This window comes from Oncorhynchus keta, chromosome 17 (genome assembly GCF_023373465.1).
Source record: "Oncorhynchus keta strain PuntledgeMale-10-30-2019 chromosome 17, Oket_V2, whole genome shotgun sequence".
Taxonomy (NCBI): domain Eukaryota; kingdom Metazoa; phylum Chordata; class Actinopteri; order Salmoniformes; family Salmonidae; genus Oncorhynchus; species Oncorhynchus keta.
Genome location: NC_068437.1, coordinates 45,542,375 through 45,549,795, shown reverse-complemented (window position 1 = coordinate 45,549,795; position 7,421 = coordinate 45,542,375). Strand labels below are relative to the sequence as shown.

The 7,421-nt window shown below is 43.0% G+C and overlaps 1 long non-coding RNA gene across 1 annotated transcript; it reads right to left on the bottom strand.

Annotated features, from left to right (window-relative positions):
- Window positions 1-2,364: 2,364 nt before the first annotated feature.
- LOC118396183 (uncharacterized) lies at window positions 2,365-7,130 on the bottom strand. Its single transcript, XR_004828152.2, has 5 exons — window positions 6,974-7,130; window positions 6,555-6,648; window positions 3,963-4,099; window positions 3,646-3,728; window positions 2,365-3,509 (listed from the first exon to the last, which is right to left on the bottom strand). It is a non-coding gene; the product is annotated as an uncharacterized LOC118396183 (long non-coding RNA).
- Window positions 7,131-7,421: the final 291 nt, after the last annotated feature.

Below are 7,421 nucleotides of genomic sequence, written 5' to 3'. Positions count from 1 at the left end.
CCCTTTTGACCTCCTCCTTTTCCGCAGCAACCAGTGATCCGGGTCAACAGCATCAATGTAACAGTATAGACTTTACGTCCGTCCCCTCGCCCCGACCTGGGCGCGAACCAGGGACGCTCTGCACACGTCAACAGTCACCCTCGAAGCATCGTTTACCCATCACTCCACAAAAGTCGCGGCCCTTGCAGGGCAAGTGACGTCACCGATTGAACTGCTATTTAGCGCGCACCACCGCTAATTAGCTAGCCGTTTCACATCCATTACACAGGTGCACCGGTTTGAGTCAAGAACTGCAACGCTACTGGGTTTTTCACATTCAACAGTTCCCATGCGTATCAAGAATGGTCCAACACCCAAAGGACATTCAGCCAACTAGACAACTCTAGGAAGCATTGGTGTCAAATTGGGCCAGCATCCCAGTGGAATGGTTTAGTCACCTTGTAGTCCATGCCCTGACGAATTGAGGCTGTTCTGAGGGAGGTGCAAGTCAATATTAGGGAGGTGTTATTAATGTTTTGTACAGTGTATGAATGAGTGAGTCAGTGTATGAGTGAGTGACTGTGTGCATGTGAACAGTCCATTATCCCTTACCGTTGCTGTAGTTGTAGTGGCTGGTCTTGCCAGGTGGGGGCTTGGGCAGGGAGAGAGGGGTCTCCTCAGAGGGAATGTCCAACAGGGAGTACTCTACAAACAGCCTGACCACGCTGCTGTCTGCTGCCGCCCGAGACTCAGGCCTCACTGTCTGAGACATGATCTCCACACGCACACGCTCAGATTTTGGATTGGATTTTGGTTATAGTGGTTATTATTGCTGTTGTGGATCCCTATTCAGTAGGCTGATGATGGCTCTATAGGAACACACCATAGAATCTAAACCTACCAGCCAGGGTAGTAATGACGAAAGTATTCCACACAGTCATGGCCCCATGTCAGTAAGTAATTGAACATTTTATAAAATGCATAAAAGAAAACAACACGCTCTAGTCAAAACATTGAAAGAATTAAAGAAATATAAGTCTTCTCTGATATCCATTTCTTCAGACAACAGCTCCGCCTCAGATAGAAACAGATAGTGTTTAGGTGATGGACGGCTGGAACCATGTCTGTCTAACTAGCCTGGCATTTGCCTGAAGGCTCCACTCTCCTGTGCTCTGATTGACTTAATGCCATTGTCGCTGTCCAAGCTGTTGCAAGAAGTGCACAGAAATAAATATTTTTTATACTTCCTAATATGTTTGAAGGGGCAGGTAGCCTAGTGGTTAGAGTGGTGGACTTGCAAGATCAAATCCCCGAGCTGACAAGGTAAAAAATCTGTCTTTCTGTCCCTGAACAAGGGCAGGTAACCCACTGTTCCTAGGCCATCATTGAAAATAAGAATTTGTTCTTTAACTGACTTGCCTAGTTAAATAAAGGTTAAAACACTGAAATATAAACTTCTACAATAATCAAAGTAAATTGTCAAACAAGCAACTCACTTGCAGAACAATTGCTCCCATCCAGATGATCAGTGAGAAATATTTTTCTAGCTATCTTTCTAAGCTTTTCTATCCATCAACAACAACAATGCTGCTAATATTAAATAGGACATCATATCTCTACAGTGCAAACCCACACCATGAATGATTCATGAACACCTGTGTTTTGTTTTGTGCTTTCAATAAGAAGAAAAAAATCTAATCTGCCAAACTGGTTCAAGGCTATCAGTACCAAACCTCAGCATGAAGCAGATATACCTGCAGCACTTGAGGTTCGTCCAAACAATGGCGTTGGCAAGATAAACAATACACATCTAATGAAAACAAACAAAGGCAACTAGACTTGTTGAGAAAAAACGTATCTTTCCAAAGCTGATGTACAGCTTTCATCTGGATGTTGCTGTTTTATTCCTGTGATGCTGGACCCTCAAGATCCAATGGTCTTGATATAAACACAACAAGCCCAATAACCTTGATACAGTACTTCCTATCCAACAGGACTATCTATAAACAATTATAGACAATTATAGACAATTTTAAAGTAGTATAACTAATTTGCTGGAATTCTACTAATTTTGCCATGGGTGGAGGGAAAATCAGCAGTCTTAATTGCAAATTTACTGCAATTCCACACATTTTTCCATAGGCTGGCAATAAATGTATGGTATGGTTGGGTCTGGCCATGGGCGTGGCCAATTAAGCACTTGCGGATTGAACCTCCTGTAGGCTACAGTGACAAAATGTTGCTATTTTAAAGCTAATTTCCTGCAATTATACACATTTTGTGGCAGAGATGACATTTTTCACACACACACACACACACACACACACACACACACACACACACACACACACACACACACACACACACACACACACACACACACACACACACACACACACACACACACACACACACACACACACACACACACACACACACACACACACAGTTTGGGGTCACTTAGAAATGTCCTTGTTTTTGAAAGACACATTTTCTTTTTGTCATTTAAAATAACATCAAATTGTAGACATAGTTAATGTTGTAAATGACTATTGTAGCTGGAAATGGCAGATTTTTCATGGAATATTTACATAGGCGTACAGAGGCCCATTATCATCAACCATCACTCCTGTGTTCCACTGGCACGTTGTGTTAGCTAATCCAAGTTTATCATTTTAAAAGGCTAATTGATCATTAGAAAACCCTTTTGCAATTATGTTAGCACAGCTGAAAACTGTTGTTCTGATTAAAGAAGCAACAAAACTGGCCTTCTTTAGACTAGTTGAGTATCTGGAGCATCAGCATTTGTGGGTTCGATTACAGGCTCAAAATGTCCAGAAACAAAACTTTCTTCTGAAACTCGTCAGTCTATTTTTGTTCTGAGAAATGAAGGCTATTCCATGCGAGAAATTGCAGAGAAACTGAAGTACAATGCTGTGTACTACTCCCTTCACAGAACAGCGCAAACTGGCTCTAACCAGAATAGAAAGAGGAGTAGGAGGCCCCGCTGCACAACTGAGCAAGAGGACAAGTACATTAGGGTGTCTAGTTTGAGAAACAGACACCTCACAAGTTCTCAACTGGCAACTTAATTAAATATTACCTGCAAAACACCAGTCTCAATGTCAACAGTGAAGAGGCGACTCCGGGATGGTGGCCTTCTAGGCAGAGTTGGAAAGAAAAAGCCATATCTCAGACCGGCCGATACAAATACAAGATTAAGATGGGCAAAAGAACACAGACACTGGACAGAGGTACTCTGCATCAGTTGACGTTGAGACTGGTGTTTTGCGGGTACAATTTATAAACATGTTGGTTAAAGTGGGCAGCAGATAAATAATACATGAAATGAAAAAAAAAAATGTGTAAATCTGAATTCACATAAAACAATTTTAAAGACACAAAGGTCCTGGTCGACAGATACCTCTTTCAACTTTGATCTTGTCCAGAATCTTGTTTTGGTCTGTCAGGTCAGACTTCAGTGCCACCTCTAGCTGGACTAACTGTAGTTTCAGCAACGTCCCAAATTTCTGTTCTCAGATTACATAGAAAGCACCGGGAAGACAAAACCAAATGTAATCTACAAAATGGTCATGCGGAAAAAAGTTTTCAATGTAGGATTTCAACATGCAAAGAAAAGTACAAACGTGGAGTCAAATCCCTCACCTGTTAATTAGTTTATCACAGTTCTCTTTTAGCAGCTCTCTCTCCTTCTCCAGATCATGGATTCGCTCCTGCAACTGTGTTTCCTTTAAAAGAGGATAGTTAATTAGTCAAGAGGTTAGCCAAAAGTTTCCCTATGTTGTTGAGATTGTATCAGCCTCATCAAATTGCTCTTGATAAGAGAGTCTACTAAAAGGCTAAACCAAAGGGCTGTTTCCCAGACACAGATTAAGCCGAGTCCCCATTGAAAGTGCTTTTTTAGTCGAGGACTTGGCTTAACCGGTGTCTGGGAAAACAGCCTAAATTTATTGCAAGGTTACCTCCTCTATGAGAATGAGTTGGCCTGTAGTTGGCTCTCCAGGCCAAGACTCCTCAGTTGCTTATTTTTCAGATGGCCCGTGAGCTCTTCCATCTTGGTCATCACAGCTTCATGACTGGCCTTCAGGGTCTACTGACTCTGCAATCACAACATAGGGGTCATTACCATGGTGACTGGGTTTAAATAGTATGTTCTTTTGAAAGAACAAGTTATTTGAAGTTTCCATGACGACTATTGATTACAATGTGCTGGGGAGACCAAAATATTTGCTAATCAACTAGTGTCTCCTGTAACGTGCTGTTGTGTTTCACTTCTTGGAGTTGTAGGAATCTGCCCTCGAGCACAGTGAACGCGTTGCCCTTCTCACCTAGCTGTTGTCCTTGATAGTAGACCTGGAGACACCACAACACAATACAGGGGTATGCTTTTGTTCACTATTCCCCATATAGTGAATGTGTGTATTTTGTACGTTATTTATTATTTCAAATAATTACCGAGGGGGTAGATCAGCTTTAACATTGTAAATAGACTTTAGCTTCCATCTATGTAATTGTCTGCATCATTTCCAATCCACAATATAAACTCTGAAAAAAAAAAACGTCCTCTCACTGTCAACTGCGTTTATTTTTAGCAAACTTAACATTTATAACTATTTGTATGAACATAACAAATTCAACGACTGAGACATAAACTGAACAAGTTCCACAGACATGTGACTAACAGAAATGTATTAATGTGTCCCTGAACAAAGGGGGGTCAAAATCAAAAGTAACAGTCAGTATCTGGTGTGGCCACCAGCTGCATTATGTACTGCAGTGAATCTCCTCCTCATGGACTGCACCAAATTTGCCAGTTCTTGCTGTGAGATGTTACCCCACTCTTCCACCAAGGCACCTGCAAGTGCATTTCTGGGGGGAATGGCCCTAGCCCTCACCCTCCGATCCAACAGGTCCTAGACCTGCTCAATAGGATTGAGATCCGGGCTCTTTGCTGGCAGAACACTGACATTCCTGTCTTGCAGGAAATCATGCACAGAACGAGCAGTATGGCTGGTAGTATTGTCATGCTGGAGGGTCATGTCAGCATGAGCCTGCAGGAAGGGTACCACATGAGGGAGGAGGATATCTTCCCTGTAACGCACAGCGTTGAGATTGCCTGCAATGACAACAAGCTCAGTCCGATGATGCTGTAACACACCGGCCTAGACCGTGATGGACCCTCCACCTCCAAATTGATCCCATTCCAGAGTACAGGCCTCTGTGTAATGCTCATTCCTTCGACGATAAATGCGAATCCGACCATCACCCCTGGTGAGACAAAACCACAACTTGTTAGTGAAGAGCACTTTTTGCCAGTCCTTTCTGGTTCTGCGATGGTGGGTTTGTGCCCATAGGCAACGTTGTTTCCGGTGATGTCTGGTGAGGACCTGCATTACAACAGGCCTACAAGCCCTCAGTCCAGCCTCTCTCTCTATTGCGGACAGTCTGAGCACTGATGGGGGGGATTGTGCGTTCCTGGTGTAACTCGGCAGTTGTTTTTGCCATCCTGTACCTGTCCCGCAGGTGTGGTGTTCAGATGTACCGATCCTGTGCAGGTGTTGTTACCCGTGGTCTGCCACTGCGAGGACAATCAGCTGTCCATCCTGTCTCCCTGTAGCGCTTAGGCGTCTCACAGTACAGACATTGCAATTTATTGCCCAGGCCACATCTGCAGTCCTCATGCCTCCTTGCAGCATGCCTAAGGCACGTTCACGCAGATGAGCAGGGACCCTGGGCATCTTTCTTTTGGTGTTTTTCAGAATCAGTATAAAGGCCTCTTTAGTGTCCTATGTTTTCAACTGTGACCGTAATTGCCTACCATCTGTAAGCTGTTAGTGTCTTAACGACCGTTCCACAGGTGCATGTACATAAATCGTTTATGGTTCATTGAACAAGCATGGGAAACAGTGTTTAAACCCTTTACAATGAAGACCTGTGAAGTTATTTTGATTTTTACGAGACAGGGTCCTGAAAAAGGGAACTTTCTTTTTTTGCTGAGTTTATATGTTTTTGCTACAACTTTTTCAAAATGTTTGAAATAACGTGCTCAATGGAGTTGTTGGAATAGAGTATATTGTTAGGATATAGAGAAGCTACACTACCTGTCAAAAGTTTTAGAACACCTACTCAGTCAAGGCTTTTTCTCTATGTTCATTATTTTCTACACTGTAGAATAATAGTGAAGCCATCAAAACTATGAAATAACACATGGAATTTTGTAGTATCCAAAAAAGTGTTAAATGAATAAAAATACATTTTATATTTGAGATTATTCAAATAGCCACCCTTTGCCTTGACAGTTTTGCACACTCTTCTCTCAACCAGCTTCTCTTAACCAGCTTCACCTGGAATGCTTTTCCAACAGTCTTGAAGGAGTTCCCATATGGGCTGAGCACTTGTTGGCTACTTTACCTTCACTCTGTGGTCAGAATCATCCCAAACCATCTCAATTTTGTTGAGGTTGGGGATTGTAAAGGCCAGTGAAAATAGTCAAAATAAAGAAAAACCCTTGAATGAGTAGGTGACTAAAACTTTTTACCAGTAGTATATGTTACCTCTGTCCAGTGGTCTACTGATTCACAGGTGGAGGAGTGATTATTCAAACCCCCTCTCTTTCCTCCTCAGCTGGTCTCTCAGCAGCTCTGCTCACTAACAGACACAGAGAGATAGGGCGAGGCAGAGAGAGGAGAGAAAGAAAGAGAGAGAGAGAGGAGAGAGAGAGAGAGAGAGAGAGAGAGAGAGAGAGAGAGAGAGAGAGAGAGAGAGAGAGAGAGAGAGATAGGCATTACTATAACAGATGGAATGTTGCTAATATGGAGCAAAAACACTACAGAGGCACTGAATCCTTCACAGTGTAGCTGATGAGAACCGTACATACAGGTTACGGATCTCAGCTCTGGTGTCGGAAAAGGCAGAAGATACATTTCCGTTCTAACCAAATGGAAAATAAAGTATCTATTCTATTTCTATTCACCTCTGGGAGCAGTGAGGGGTGTGACCGTGTCCTCCCTCAGCCTCCGCAGCCCGTGTTGACGCGTTATTGGACATAGCAGTAGGGGGTGGTTTGTTTGCTCTGCGTCTGCAGCTGCTGTTTGTTGGCCAGCAGACACTGCTTCAGAGCCTCATTCTGCAGCTCCTGGACCTTGAATTCAATTTTATTTGGGGTTGCAAATAAACAAAACATACAATCGATAAGATGCGCATTTAAAATCCCAGAAGATAACACATGGAAACACTGTCTGTGTCCCAAATGGCACCCTATTCCCTGCACTACTTTAGACCAGCGTTCTAGTTAAAACTAGTGTACAATTACAGGGAATAATAAGGGTACCATTTTGGACGCATCCACTTATTTTCGAAGTGGTCCACCTTCTCCGGCAGCTCCTCCATCATATCCTCTAGCTCCATGTCCCAGCCCCCTG